This window comes from Tympanuchus pallidicinctus, unplaced genomic scaffold, assembly GCF_026119805.1.
Source record: "Tympanuchus pallidicinctus isolate F22 unplaced genomic scaffold, pur_lepc_1.0 scaffold8, whole genome shotgun sequence".
Classification (NCBI taxonomy): Eukaryota; Metazoa; Chordata; class Aves; order Galliformes; family Phasianidae; genus Tympanuchus; species Tympanuchus pallidicinctus.
Window position 1 is genome coordinate 26,750,383 of NW_026294802.1, and position 16,396 is coordinate 26,766,778.

A 16,396-nucleotide genomic window follows, 5' to 3' on the forward strand; every position below is an offset into this window, starting at 1 on the left:
AATATTTTACTTATAAGTTACAGAATGGCCTGTTCAGCTTGAGAAGAAACTCATATATTTATTTCTGTCATAGGCAGAAAAGTCTTTCAGATCTGTCCATTTGTGGCTACCTCTCATCTGAACTGTATCTATCCACTTATGCTTTTGTCTGGATTAGAGATCTTTTTCTTTCCCTCTCTCTTTCTCTGAATCTTGTCACATATTTAAAGTCAGGAAATTAAATATATTTTTTTAAGAACCTAAAATCATATATAAACATAAAGCTCTCTTGCAGACTACTTGGAATTATCACCGCTTTCAATTAATTCCTCATTACCACTATTTTTTGAATCTGCCTTTGCATGCAAGATTTAGTGAGCAGACAAGTATATTTATATTCAGTAATACCGTTGTCAGAAGCAGAAATAATAAACAGATTATCATATGTTTAACAAACATGCTACAAGAGAAAATCTCCCAAACAACTCATCTGCATATGAAACTGTTTCTGAGTTTAAGGGAATCAGAATCATAGGATCTTTTAAATTGGAAGGGATCCTTAAAAAGCTATCTGGTCCCACTTCCCTGCAATGAACAGGGAGGAACACCTAGAGCTAGATCAGGTCGCTCAGAGCCCCATGCAGCCTGACCTTGAATTTCACATGGGAAGGGGCATCCACTACCCCTAAACTTTCTGCTGCTGATTTCCAATCTGTGGTAGATGCATCTCTTCTTTAAATAGACTTGCAACATTCTTCAGAAATCTCCTGAAATCTCTGGGCAGATTCTTATTCACTTTGGTGAACTTTACATTTAGTAAAGCGATTTGAACTTCCAATTCTTCATTTGACAAAAAAGTTTATAATATAGTTTTATAAAGACCACCAGCTGACCACATGGTTTTATATATTCTATTATTTGATGGTCAGTATGCAAACTGTGGACTTTTAAATTTCCAGGTGCCAAAAGTAAATCTGAAAAGGTTAAAAAATATTCAAGCCAATAGAAAGCTTCAAATTAATATAAATTACATGCCACAGAATAGTATGTGAATAAGCAGATGCTGCAGAGGATAGTTCCACTGGACTGCTTATTAAAGAATAAATAATGGCATCTAAAAGCAATGTAGCTCAATGACACAGGTCATTGACTTGGACTTCTCTGCTGGGAATGATTAAAGTGCCATTTAGCTCTACTGGTTGACTTGCTAGGGTGCTGAAAAACATCACATCAATACAAATCTGCTTAGCTGCTCACAGAAAGAATGACGTCATGGAAACTAAGTCCTCTCTAAATTTTTCATAAATGACTTGGATAAAGGACTTGAAGGTATACTAAGTTTGTGGATGACACTAAATTGGAGAAGTTGTTGATTCCCTTGAAGGCAGAGAGGCCTTGCAGAGAGATCTTGACAAATTGGAGGGCTGGGAAGTCACCAACTGCAAAAAATTTAATCACATCAAAGTGTTAGATTCTGTACTTAGGAAAGAGAACTCTGAATATAAGTACAGAGTGAGGGACAAGAGGCTGGGAGCAGCTGCATGGAAAAGGGTCTGGAGGTTCTGTTTGAGGGCAAGTTGAAACTGAGTATGCAGAGTGCCCTGAAAACCAAAATCGTCCACCATATTCTAGGGTGCACCAAGCCCAGTATACTGCCAGCTGAGTGACAGAAGGAATTGTCCACTCTGCTTTGCACTGTGCATCTTCACATCAAGCACTGCAAGCCACAGTATAAAAAGGACATAAAGCTATTGGAAAACACTCAAAGGAAGACTATGAATATGTTGAAGGATCAGGAGGGAAAGATGTGTGAGAAGCAGCTGAGTGATCTGTTGCATTGCCTCTAAATTACTGACTCAAACTTGAGGAGTGTCAGAAATATTTTGGATTTGGAAAAAAATGAATGTCACAAAGGAAGAAAAAAAATAAGTTAGCTAATAAGCCCATTTCCAGATAATGTTGCATTCAGATACTTTCTCTTGCCAGAGGATCAAGGCACTGGACACTTGTACGTGGCTGAGAAAGCAAAACTGCTGTTACTAAAAGTAGCAATTTTCAAAAAGCCAGCTAAAAAAATGGAATATGAGAGATAACATAGAACATGCTGGCAATGTCTACAGATATTTCAAGTGCGGCAGGAAACATTGTTAGGACTTGTTTTGCCAGTGAATGCGTGATCAGTGTATGCTATATTTAATTGAAATTCGTGTCTGTCTCTGCAGGAAAAAATACACTGTAATTATCACTAATTCTGAAAGGGTCGTGTATCTTCAGGCAAGGGCAAAATCAGAGGAATCACTTAGCTGCTTTATGATATCATTTCCTGTAACAAGTTTCAATGGGACTGGGAATTAAATTAAAGCCAAGATAGATGCACAGGCAGGTCATATATTAAGAAATACACTACTCTATTTGCATGTTACTAGAGGAAATTTCCATAAAGATTTCCTGTTTAAGAAATTCAATTATTTTTTATCAATTATTTTTATCAATTACTCAACATTATGTTTCTGTTATTCCAAGAGAGTGGAGAGTGAGGATGGGAAAGAGGAAAGAATTCTATTCTTACTTGAAGGTATGATTTACTTAAAGTATACTATTTGCTTCTTGTTTGGTTTTTTGTTTTTTTTTTGTTACAGAACCATATATTTTCACAGAAGCATGGGATGAAATACAGGGGATCTTAAAAGCCTCATACATGTATACCAACAAAGCTCAAAAGTTCTTAAGAAATTTGTCACAAATTATATTACTTATGAAGCAGCTCTTGAGCTACATAAAATTTGCTGAACATCGATTTTTACAGTAGAAATCCAAGGTTATCTTATCCGTTTTCTGTGAGATGAAATGGTGTTGCTTCGAAGATAAATGGGGAAAAAAAAGATATGCATATGTTAGAGTTAAAGAACAACAAATTATTTCTTTTGATATTACAGCAAAATATTTTTTTCCAAGTAATATGTATTACTTTTGCAATTACAGCAATAATGCTGAGCAATAATAACACAGTTTTTAAGCAAGCACTCAAGCTATGGTAATTGTTGAATATAAGGAGACAAGCAATAAGCATTAGGTAAAATTAGAATATTGGGTATCTATATGGCATGCTATGGGGTAGGAATTGAAGTTTCTTGTACACATGGATCTCTGCTGTCATTGCAACTCAATTAAGCTGTGAGAATGCAAAATTCTTCTGCACTTGAGTAACATCAGATTAGAGAGAAACTTCAAAAGCATGAGATATTATTTTAGATATTTTGAAGAAGGATCAGACAGGAAAGAAGTGTGTGTACAGAGTCCTGTCTACATACAGGGCTATATAATACTAAAAGATTAACAGATAAGCAGAGATATTCCACTGAATCATTCTAGTGTAGAATTTTATTCCGAAAATGAAAAAGCAGCAATCTTGCTGCCTTCTTGGTATAGAAGATATTTCATAAGGAAGCTCTGAAACCCTCTAAAAATGTTTATAATCTAGATTTCTTTAAGTGATCTGGATAGTTGCGTTGTAAGGGGTGAAAAAAAATAGTTCTTCTTGCTAAGTTTTATTAAAGAAGTATTTTTATTGTGGAATATTACTTTCATCTTGCAAAATCTCTTTATTAGTGTGACAACTTTTGTAGAAATGGTAATAACAGTGTACAAAATGTAATTGCCTTCCAGTCTTGGAACCTGTCAGAATACAGGAGTTGTGTTTACCTTCCTCTAGAGTGTGAGCATATAGGATCTTTACACTTCAGTGAATTTTGTCCTTCAATACAAAATAATTCAAATTTGAACAAAGTGTGAGAAATGTAATGGTTTTATTTAATTGGTTCTGATAAAATGAAAGAATTTTCATTTTATCATATCATAGTAAGTTATGAAAAACTATGAAAAAGAAGAGTGTTTCATCCTTCATGTTTTCAAACAGACTTGTGTTTTTGGTTTCTCTGCTACTTTTAATGCTGGTTCTTTCTTCATGGAGTTGTTGTGATTAAGTGCAGGATCTGACACTTCTTGTTACTGAACCTCTTACAACTGGCTTCAGCTCATGAGTCCTGCCTACCCAGATCCCTTTGTAGAGCTTTCCTACCATTAGGCAGATCAGTACTCTATCCCAATTTAGTCATATGCAAAAATACTGAGGATACACTCCATCCTTTTGTCCAGATCATCAATACAGATATTAAACAGAACTGGCCTTAATACTGACCTCTGAGGAACATCTTTAGCAACCAGTTACCATCTGGATTTTACTCCATTTACCATGACTTTTTGGGCCTGGCTGTCCAGCCAGTTTTTACTCAGCAAAGAGTACACCTCTCTAAGCCATGAGCTGCCAGGTTCTCTGGGAGAATGATATGGGAGACAGCATCAAAGGCTTTACTAAAGTCTAAGTAAATTACATCCACAGCCTTTACCTCATCCATGAGGCAGGTCACTTTGCCATAGAAGATCAGACTGGTCAAACAGGACCGGCCTTTTATGAATCCATACGGATTAGGCCTGATCTTCTGGTTGTCCTGAAAATACTCTGTGATCACTCTCTAGCAGGTCTGCTGCATGACCTGCTACCATGATCAGACTGACAGGCCTGTGGTTCCTTGGATTCTCCTTCCTACTGTTCTTGTAGGTGGGCATCACACAGGTGAGTCTCCAGTCATGTGGAATCTCCCCAATGGACCAAGATCAATGATGGAAAGTGACTTGGAAAGCTCTTCTGCCAGCTCCATTGGTATCCTTGGGTGGATCTCATCCAGCCCCATAGACTTGCATTAGTCTAGGTGGAGTAGAAGGTCACTAAATGTTTTCTCCTGAATTATGGGGGGTTTATTCTGCTTCCCATTCCTGTCTTCCAGCTCAGGGGACTGAGTACCCTTAGAATAACTATTTTTATTTTTTACTATTAAAGACATAAGCAAAATAGGCAGTGAATACCTCAGTCTTTTCCTCATATTTACTGGTAATGTTTCTTGCCACATTCACTCAAGGATGAAGATTCTCCTTGACCCTTCTGCCTTCCTGCCAGGATAGTATAGCTCTCCTTCCTCTACTATGAATTTTTTCTAGTTTTTTGTTTTCAAAATTAAGCATAGGAATGAACTTAACTATTGACCTAGAAGCAGAAGTACTTGAGAAATAGGGCTATGGGAATGAAATGCTGTATTTACTTGTCTTTACAGAGAATTTGGGGTCCTCTATGACATGACTATCATCCTCACATTTCTTGTGTTCAGAAGCGTAAGGCTGGAATTCGTCTGCCTGTAAGTAAATACTGGGTATTAGTCTTAGAGACAACTCTTGTTCTGGTCTCGTGTTCCCTAGGTGGAGATGTCCTTCTCAAGGAAAATCAATGTATTTCAACCAGATGGGAGATGTAGGCCAACAGAAATTACCTTGTCTATATATGTGCACATGGGAAATGAATATTTCCTATGTCAAAATGAGTGGGTGGGAAGAACAGGATACAGTTCTGCTGAGGTAACAACATTCCTTCAGGCGAAGGTGAGAACTGAGGATACGATTGATGTGGTTTCTATCAGATAGATCAAGAAATGCTGACTTTTCTCTACTTGAGGTAACCTCTTCCTGTTCAGACTGATTCAGAAGTACAGAGTATTGTGAGCAGTAAATTCAATTCATAAATCTTTAGGGGTTACAGAATTCACTGTTGTCGGGACTGGCAAGCATGTGGGACTGTTGCAGTTTGTAAAGCAAAATGAATTACTAGTACATTACCTCCATTTGTAGTGGAAAGGCAATATTTTACCTCCTAGCTAATTGATAACCACTCAGATGACAGACAAATCAGTCCACAACAAATGGGCATGGCACTTCATTGCTCTTAGACTTATTCAAAGAGCTCGATTATTCTGCAGTAAGACCAAGGTTGAATGTTAATGATGGCTATATAATAAGGAGATGCTTTTATTAAGTCTGTCACACACTGTTCTTGTAGCAAAGTCTGTGTAAATAAAATAAGTTATTTGGTGCAAGCTTTCCTTGGGTGAAGTACTTCAGAAGGTGCTCATGCCTGTGTGCTAGCTATCAATGCATTTGTTCATCTAATTCAGGGCTAGTTTATTTTGAAAGTGGGATGAGATAGAACAAGCATTAAAAATTATAACATTTCAGCTGACAGGAACATAAATCCAGTTTTGTTCATATGGTATGCTCATGATGCAAAATTTGTAGATAGAAGATCTATGAGGATTTGTAAAAAGTTTGTAGTTGAAGTATTATCAAGAATGACTGGGTTCTTCTGGTGCAACTCTGCATGACTTTTTACCCAGAGACTCACTTGTTTTTTAGCTTCCTAACTGTCAGACTTTCTTGAAGCTCTGATTTACCAGATTCCTCAGCTCCATCCTTTTTCATTGCATACTCTCATTTGTTTTCTTAGATAGTAATAAAACCAGATTTTAATTAGTATTAAAATATAATCTTTTTCCTCAGCCAACCATACCACTGAAAACACATTTAATTTAATAACATAGCGAAACATAGCTGCCCAGTGAGAACCGACAAAAAATTACAGTATGGGAAATGATACATTTTAGTTCTGACCTCAAATTGAAATAGCCTTAAAAATAAATACATAAGAAGAGAGGAATGACAGAAAACACTTTTCTGAGAATAGCTTTAACATATTATTCTCTTCTTAATTTTATTCCATGTTTCTTATCTGGCTTACTCCGGATTGTGAATTTGCTTAATTTTAGATATGTGGTCTTGGCATAAAATGTAAGCTGAAGACTTTGTAGGGCCTTTTGGACTATAGTTTAGGGCTGTTCATAGTCTACTTAGAAAGCTCCAGAATATTTTTAGGAGCCATAAATATTTTATGGATAAAAATGCACAAAGTAACACAAGTTAATTTAAATATGCTCAACTAAAAAACACCTACTACTTAAACATTCATAAAATTAGCCTTAAATTTGAATATAAATTCTAATTTGGCATTAACTCTGTCTCTGTATCATCATCCAGTATTTGATTCCTTCCTTATGTGTACTTTCTCAGAAGCAAGTGGAACTTCTGCTCTCTAAGCTGCAGAACCATTAGTTTCCAATTTGACAGCCTCTTGTGTTTATTGCAAGCATATTTAATTGAGGAGTGAATAATTAATTCCAGTCAGGAGATCATGGGTTGATCTCTGATCTGTAATTTCATATTAGTAAAACGTAACATTGACATAGGAAAAGTCATGCCTTCAGGCATTTTTCCACAATCATATAAAATACAACCCTCCATTCTAAAAGGCAATCATGGTAAAGAAACACAGACATTAACCAGAGCATGCAAATAGTTCAAGAAAATGCTTAGAGAATGGAAAAGTTTTGAACAGATTCTTCCGCAACTCAGTTTATGTCAAAGTCTGTAAGTAAACACAGGATATATCAATTCAAACATGTCAATTTGGCAAAGCGTAGAGCAATAGTTTTAAAACAAATTTAGCTGATGCGGCAAGGAATCAATCACTGAACAAAGAAAGATGTCACAATAGGAAGGAAATTAAACAAATACATAGATCTGACTTCCAACTAGGTCAAATAAATGCTTAAGTACAGGAGGGAGAGTTCTATTAAACTTTTTAAAAAATATACATATATTAGAAAATGCTGAATTAATCGCACTTGAAACTATGAAGATCTCTGGATGCAAAGATCATAAAACCTTTTTTTTTTCCACAGGGAAATAAATAGACCCTCTGATGCATATGCAAAGACTTCTTTGAGACACAGGCTGTCCTCATAGTCAAACTAAAAGCAGAATGCAGAAAACTGAATGCATAAAGTCTACCTCTGCTGAATGGCAGATGACATTATCTCCATCTCAGTACTTCATCACTTTTGGCTGATGACCACTGACTGTCAACATATGACACAGATGTGCCCTCTGTGGTACCCTGCTGAGCAGGGCTGGATTTGGGATAAGCAGGTCAGCCAAGGCAGTGAGATCCATACATTGCCATTTGTAGAGCTCAGGTAGGATTATGCGCAGCAGGTTTGGGCCAGCTTCTCAGTTTCATTTTGTTACTTGTGCTGAGTACCATGCAGAGTGGGGATTAGCTACTGCTGGTGTAAAAACTAGCTTGGATATGTCTTCATTACATGGCAGTCACAGTGACTGGAATTCATCCTTGACCAGACATTGACACCTGAATCTGAGCTAATCACTAGGTGTTCCCTAGGTTATTACTCTCCATTACTGTCAGTGGAGAAAAATGGGCACTGTTATGGCACAATTTATCTTATGCTAAAGAAGGCATTGGAGATAGGTGAGATGAATCACATGCTGTGAATGTCTTTCAGTCTGTCAATTAAGGAAAACCTAGGTGCAAACATCGACCCTGAGGACTTTTCCTGGGGGATATGAGACACATCTTCCCTCTCAGTGTGCAGATTGAATATGCTTAAGATGGAAGGATATATCCTGAATTCCCTAAGCCTCAGGAACAGCAAAGAACCCTGTTGTGTTTGTATTAAGGAAGTTAGCTTTCCTCAGTGTGCAGAACAGTAGTCTATCTGTTTGAACAAATACCCTACAATACATCAATGCATTGATACTGACAGGAGATGTCACTGGAAGCTGAGAAGGCATTGCTAAAGATTAAACTTTATATGAGGTACAAAATATTTCAAATCACCCTGTCTCTCCTAGGTTCCTCCATTCTCATTAACCATTACATAGATGCAGGACAGTTTCACATAGTCAAGTATAGACTGTGGAGAAAGAAAAGAGTGCTTTTGGCAATGTAAAGAGGACATTTGTGTGTAATTTTCTGTTACAGAACTTTTATATACATTCTTCTGAATAATCTGGTACTTTCAGCTACAGGGTACAGATCCCAGACAGACTCAGGACAAGAAGTTCTTTTAAATCAGTTCATTAATTCTTGCATGATAGGATATGTTGAGTTCTCTGAGGAAAAGTTTGCTAAAAAGTACCTCTGTTGGTCCTTTACATCCCACCCTAACTACTAAGTCTGAGCAATGCTAAAGTCACAGACATATCACAGAGTCTGTGACTTTCATCTGCTTTTCTATCTCTGTGTTGACTGAATCTCATAAAAAGTATTACTTTCTTCTTACTTCTTCTGGCTACTGAGGCATTGTCCTAAGATATGAATTGCTCTCATATATATATAAACAATCTCATGAAAACAGTGCTCTAATTTCAACCAGTCAATTCATGTAATCTAGGTAAGAATTAGTCCCATTTGCAATGGAAACTGAGGCATAATATTGTGTGATTAATTGGAAAATGAGTGAACAAACTTTTTCATTTTCATGAAAAAGAGATATTAATGAAGAACTGAAGCCAGTACAGTAGCAAATGAAAAAAAAAAAAGAAAAATCCTTATTTGTATGACATGGGCTTCTTTTTTAGAAAAACTTACAAATGTACAAAAGTACTCCGTACTTTCAGAGCTTAGTTATTTAGAGCAGAAGGAAGTCAATTTCAGTGGAAATATTTTTATGTAAAAATGCAAAGTAGAAAGTTATGTTCCAAATCTCAGGAAAGGATAAATGTGCTTTACAGTTTACAGTCCTAGTGAAGACTAAAAACACTCTAATTCTAGGTTTGCCTGTTCAGAAAGCTGTTGTAATTAGAGTTATGACTGATGACTTCAAGTAGCTTCTGCAGTTGATGCGTTTTGGAGATGGGGTGACCCACTTTTTCTTTCCAGGCAAAAATAGGTGGGCAGATGGATAAGAAAGTAAGGATTTTAATGGAGTGGGGTTTGTGAATAGGGGAGCTCTTAGTGTTTAATGCCCTGCTTAGGGCAAAGACAGTAAAACACGAGAATTGCATCAGAAGGGTAATGCTGACATTACTTTAAAGAACCTTTCTCCTATTCCCCACCAGTTATTGCTTTTCCAGCATTCAGTTATTCAGGTATTTGCTGGATTGCAGACTTTCAAAATGCTGCTGTTTTCCCTCTCCATTCCTTATCTTTCTCCATATTGAGTGTCTTCACACTGCCAGCTGCTGCTCCATGGCATGTTTTATCCCTGAATGTAATCACTAAAAGGGTTTCCATGTGTTTGAAATTAATCTGTCTTACATGGAGAATTATTTACCAAACAGCTGAAAACACTGCTTGCATTCAGCAGGCTGGTTTCTGTTCCTTCCACGCTTCTCCAGCCTCCTCACTCCATGCATTTTGGTGCAGTTGAAAGAGAATGGAGCAAACAGGCCTTTTCTTTACAAGGTTATTGTTGAGCTGACTGCTTCAAGCAGGGCAAGCATGTGGAAGAGGTAATGAAAAACATGCACTGCTCTTTGGTTAATGAAGTACACAGTTTTAATTAAGTAGTCTCTGTACATTTCTGGTTTTCAGAGTCAGTAATCCATGCAAGATTTTATATGGAAGTGCTAAAACTTCCTTGTTTTACATTAATACAGAATGACTGGATCTGCAAAAACACAATTTGCATTTGACATTTTCTCATGTTTAATTCACAAATAATTATTGGAGGTTATAAAATGCCAAGTTTGTTATATATACTTCTAGTCATTTATGATAACATTTGGGTAATTTCTGGTAAGGATTTGCCTGTGTTTATAAGCTTGCTATCACGCCTATAAATTATCATGTATATCTCTTCACATAGCCATATGGATTCTGTACTAATATCAGTGGTCTCTATTTTACCAAATAAACTAAAATTTGGCATCCTGCATTCACCATTACACCTAAGTCCTGAAGACTTCCTGCAGGTGATTTTCAAGATCCTTTAGATTCTTATCCTCTTACGTTCACGTCATGACAGATATCATGGCAACACAATTCTGTACATGGACTTTCAGGTTCGTTTGAAATACTGTCTTATTTTTCCTCAGCTGTAAAACTGAGTGCCTTCTCAACCAAATGGCCTGTTCTGCAAAGACATTTGTTAAAAAGAACTTGAAGCTTGCTTTGTACTAAAATAAGCAAAGCATTCCGTTTATTTCATCTCAGTACTTTGCTGGACAAAAGTGATTGATGTGCCTCATTGGGAAGCTAAGAAAATCACTTACTCAATAGTTTAAGTGTGCCTTTTTTAATTTTACAGTTGTATGATAAATCAGTTTTAAATTTGAATACATTAAAAATGAATAAATAATTCAAAACAGAACTTTGTTCTCTTGAGCCGTGTCTCACTGTAATGGATCAGGGAAACTTCAGCACTTTTCATGAGAAAAGTGGGAAGCAGGTCCTAGAAGTTGCTTAAAGCTTTGGAATTTCAGTGAGTTCCAGGGGAATGGATCGATGAGCACACTGTCGCAAGGACGGCTGAAATGGTAATGAGCTTACCTCAAGTTTTTGAAATGTTTATTATTTTATGTGGTTTACATGAAGAACAGGGAGACCTAGAACAGAATAATATATTCCATACTATAATTGTATCACTGAGAAGTATTCCAAACTGCTTGCGTCAAAATGTCATGTTGAAATAGGAATTGAAGTTTTTTAAGGGAATGAGTTGAGCTTTCACTGCTATAAATGAATAACTTCTTCACTTTTTTGATTAAACTTACCAAAGAATATCTTGAGTCTTGTTGACGTTGTGTATTAAGCAGTGAACAACACTGGTGTGTTGTTCATTCTAATTTCATTTCTTTGCCTAACTAAAATAATTTAGGTGGCTTGATGCTTCAGATCTTTCCTGAGGGATTATTGTGGGTGCTGCCCAGGACTGAACCAGAGGAGAAATATTGCATCCACATGATGGATTGCCCCTGAAAGTGAGGTTGAAAGTCACTGTGAAGACAATTGTGAGGACAAACAGAAAAATAGATTTTTCTGTGAGTGCCTTCTCTCATAAAACTAAGTGAGTATCTTCTGTCCTGGTATTTTCTTAGGAAGGAAATATTATTAACAGCAAAATCCAATGCCTTTTTTTATTTTTTATTTTTAATATGAAGACTTTGTGAATCAAAGTCATTTGGTTTAATGGTGGAACATTTAAATGTCAGACAGGAAATGTAGCACCTACTATAATACCCAGAAAAAGAAGCGACATTTTTGGTGTGCCTGATAGTCTGCTGCACCTTAGGAAAAAAGCTACATCACATTTCTATAAGAAAGGAGATAAAAGGAAGAATTACCACATTCAGAACTGCTATGAAAAAAAGAAGCCTTGGTAAGTGAGTTTTGGTCTGCAGTATTTGCTGTGAGTCATAGCCTAAGGCTTCCAGAAGTAAAATGCCATTTAAAACATCAAGAAGTTCAAGATCTGAACTATGGATGCCAGAGAACTGCTTGCAGGGCTCTACTACCACGTCAAAGAGGTAAAGGAATTAGGGGGCTCCTTTGAAAGTCCAGATTATTTTATTTCGTTTATTTTATTTTATTTTATTTTATTTTATTTTATTTTATTTATTTATTTATTGAGAAAAAAAGGAGTATAACCCATTGATTGAGTTACTATCTCAAACAAGTTTGGATGAACCATGTTCTTTCTCAGAGCAAAAGTTGACATGAAGAGTTTTGAAGCTATTGGACTAGTGTTTTGTCAGTGTTGATAACATCAGTTATTTCTGAACTCTATCAAATTCTAAAGCAAGAAATATCTTACACTGTGAAACACAGGAAGGTTGCTAGGCACCCCTTGGGAATTTATTTTATGAATGTGCACATCACAGGATCAACTGGGTGTATCACTTCCAGAGCAAATAGCAAATTAATGAATTTAAGATTTGTCAGAGAGTTTAAGTTTCTCGTCCTTCTTTTATCCTTATTTTATCTGAAGAGAAACTGAATTTTGGTAAACATCTAAGGTGATTCAGCACTGAGCATTGGCTGAGTGAGTTATTCACTTAAAAAGGGCTCCCTGTCAAAATCTGAGTCTTAAGAATTTTCGAAAGTAAAAGGAAGAGTGCAAAATGGGTAAACCCTGTTAGGCAGAGAAGCACAAAAGGACTGTGAGGGGAACTTTTATTTGAGTCATTGCTAACACAAGTTACTCAGACTGTGATGGAGCAAATGCAGTTCAGAGTCAGCTCTGGCACCAAAAATTTTTCTAACAAGGAGACATGCAAGCTAAGGGCCTATCAGCAAAAATCCTGTTATTGAGGAGCACGTAATGAATGTGTTGAAACTTTGCAGTGCAATAGCAAAGTGGGTATATTTGTTTTATTTTATTTTTTTCTAGTAATAATTGTTATGTGTTATAATTTGCCGCCTGCTATAGGAAGTGTATGAAGGTTGTGATTGCCTTTGTTCCATTGCAGGGGTAAGCATATGCTGAATTATTACCTTTTTTGTTCCCCACAAGACAAAAAGATGAAGATTTTAATGATTTGGAGATGGATCCCACTGTCCCCAGAAGCTGTCCAGTTTGTAGTATGTGATTTTCAAATTCTGTCAGAGAGGTCTCTGCAACCCATCTGTTTTTATTCCCTGTAAAAATACATAAAAGACAGGATAAAAGTTTGAGAGAGCATTGCTTCTTATTTGTTGGTTTTATTTGCAGAAGAGGTGTAGTACTGTCCTTCACATAAAGAATTTTTTTTACATTTTCTCTGGGGCCTGAACTTTGTTTGGGCTTTGGGAACTTCAGTTCAGTGCCCATAGTAAATATCTAGTGCATTGAGCAGGGTGTGTGAAGCAGAGCCTGATCTGGAGTCCATTTGAAGCTCAGAGAATCCATGCCTACCTCCCCACTTTGTTTCAGTATTGCTATGGCAACAGCTGCTATAAAAAGATTGTCTAAATATACCACCTGTGCTCTTTTCCTGCTGTAGATTTTTCTCTTCTAGTTATCCATTACTGTAAAAATCATTCTCATGATGTTTTACTTATTTACACTTATGCAAGAGGCTTTATATTTACTTTATTATTATTAGTTGCCTCAATTTTAACTGTTCACATTACGCAGAGAAGATATGAGACTAAATGACGAGCCACTGAAGCACAGAAAAATATAGACTCTGACAATAGATAAAATAGAAAGTCAAGGTGAATATGTACATCAGCATCAGACACATTTGCTTTTGCTCATGCACATTTTTTATGCTGAGTCTGCCGTTTGTTGTTATCTGTCCTATATGATCTAGCTTATTTTCTGTCCAGTTACAAGAAGACAAATTGGATGTGGCAGAGACTTTTCCCTCTCAGTATTCTGCACTCCAAGTGAGAGCCTGTATGCTTCCAGGCAAGTAGCAAACAGCAGCAATGAATGCCAGAGATGACATGTCAACCAACGTTCAAAGAATTCCATATGAATGCTGTGCTATTTGACCACTAACAAAACAGTCCTACTTGTGTTCTAAGGCTTAGTTAATGAAATATCCAAAACTGCTCAACTATCAGACATCAGCACAAGTTGGGGCTGAAAATTGTTTAACGAAAAAAAAAAGAGTGGATTACAGTTGGAATCCCACTGCGCAATGGTCAACAGCTAAACCCACTGCAGGCGTGAGACACAGCTCTGCTTTCTCTCATGTGAATACTAAATACAGTCCATGACTCAGCTAGGTTGACATACAGAATAACAGAGCTCATCAGTTGCCTTTCTGCTTAATAGCACTGAATCTGAGATGCCAGTGACAATTCTTCCCTGCTCTGTATGCAAAGGAGATCGTGCACAGGCGTCAGCAAGGCAGGCCCCACTACTGGTGTTATAGCTGCATAATGATTCAGCACACAGTGAATGATGCTACTACTAACATCAGCAAAGTACAACCACTCACCTGTCAGCTGCAAGAGAGAAAACAACTCCCTCAGGGTACTTGGTGTTAATAGTCAGAGGCTGGCCAAAAAGAAAATGGACCAAAATTTCATGCAAGGGGATAGCACGGGAAATTTGGGCAATGCTACTCTGATGTGATTAGGTACCTTGGCCCTTTGTTGGAAAAATTAGCTGAGTATTTGTCATCTCCGAGCAAAAAGGAAGAACAGAGTAAAACAATAGGAGTTGCAAAGAAAACCAGCAACAGTGCTAACTCAGAGCCAAAGGTAGATTTGACACTGGGGGGACATGGCTTAGTGAGTATGGTGGTGATTGGCTGATGGTTGGACTAAATGATCTTAGTGGTCTTTTCCTTAATAATTCTATGATTCGATGGAAACAGTAAGGAGAGAGGATGCTGAGGTGGCAACATTGATGCTTACCTTATATGTATGTATGGCTTGTGTCCTGCAAGCAGCCTAGCTTCCTGATAGGTAATAGATTCAGGAGTGTAGGCCAGGTGACATCTGTACTGTACAGCAGCAGGCAGTGTTACTGAGTTCATCCACCTACCCAACCCGCCCAGCTCATTGTCCCAGCCCTGTCCCTCCTCTTGTCTCTCTCCTTTGAGAAGATCTCTCCCTCAGCTGCATGGCCCCCTCCTCCTTGAGGTGACAATATTTGGTTTTGCCAAACTTGCCAGTGAGCCTTTCTTCAGCCCTTAATTCCTCCTTGTGGTTTTCTGAACTCCTACCCATTTTTGTAATAGACTTTCTAGGAAGGAGGTAAATTATTATGGACATCTGATGCACAATAACAGAAGAAATATGGTACATAGAATATACATACATTCTACTGAAATAAACTGTGTGTTTACAAACTGCAATATTTTTAAAAGTTCACAGATAGATGGAAAAATTATGAAACATTAGGCCAACAAGCATGAAGTATAAAACCTAAAGGATAAAGAAAGTTCCTTCAGTTTCATTCTACAAGCTGTTCCTAAATAATGGAAAAAAATATTAACCTCCTTGAGCATGGCCTAGTTATTTAGTTATGACACTGAAACATAGGAAAAGGCTCACTTTTTTTTTTTTGCTTTTTTTTTTTTTTTTTTGTTAGAGACATGCCTTTTATTGTTCTGCAAGAACAGAAAACTATCACATGAGTAAGGTGATCAATCATATACTATTGGTAATAGTAGTTGCAAGTAATATTGTGAAAATAATCTCTAGACTCAGAAAATAGATAAATAAAAAGGCACAATACTGGTGCTTAAAGCATTAAATTAAGGACTGGTTTGTGAATAATTGATTAAGCGTAGCTTGAGAATAATTTCCCAGTCCTTCAGTTATGCTTGATATTTGAAGGAGAAATGGTGTTTGACCAAGATGTTGGAATTATGCATTTGTTCTGGCTTAGACATTTAGAAAGCATGTTTTCTCTTATTATCTAAAATGGCTTAAAACTATTATTCCTTTATGTTTTGCGAAGGTTCTTCAGGAAACGAATTTGCCTTTGCAGGTTCCTTTGGGGGCCCTATCCCATACCTAGAGCACACGATATTTCTAGTAGGTTAGGTCAGAAAATCAGCTGCATTCCTTGTAACTACCCACTATGCTCAAACCAGCACATTTCGGTGTTACCAAATCAAGTTTAGCTCTTCAGCAGCTGTCATTTGCTTTTTGTTGGTGTGCAATAGGGATCTTTCAGACATCTCACTTCATTCAGTTGCTGAAGTAGTCTGTTTGCTTCTATACGCAGAAGTA

At 37.0% G+C, this 16,396-nt stretch overlaps 1 protein-coding gene and 1 long non-coding RNA gene across 2 annotated transcripts in view; one reads left to right on the top strand and one right to left on the bottom strand.

Moving 5' to 3' along the window:
- LOC128073438 (uncharacterized) overlaps positions 1 to 16,396 on the bottom strand; it is a 381,873-nt gene that overhangs the window by 303,683 nt on the left and 61,794 nt on the right. The window lies entirely within an intron of this gene.
- LOC128073442 (uncharacterized) overlaps positions 5,146 to 16,396 on the top strand; it is a 63,005-nt gene continuing 51,754 nt past the window's right edge. Inside the window, exon 1 of the long non-coding RNA XR_008202711.1 lies at positions 5,146 to 5,228. This is a non-coding gene — a long non-coding RNA (uncharacterized LOC128073442). The remainder of the gene's footprint in view (positions 5,229 to 16,396) is intronic.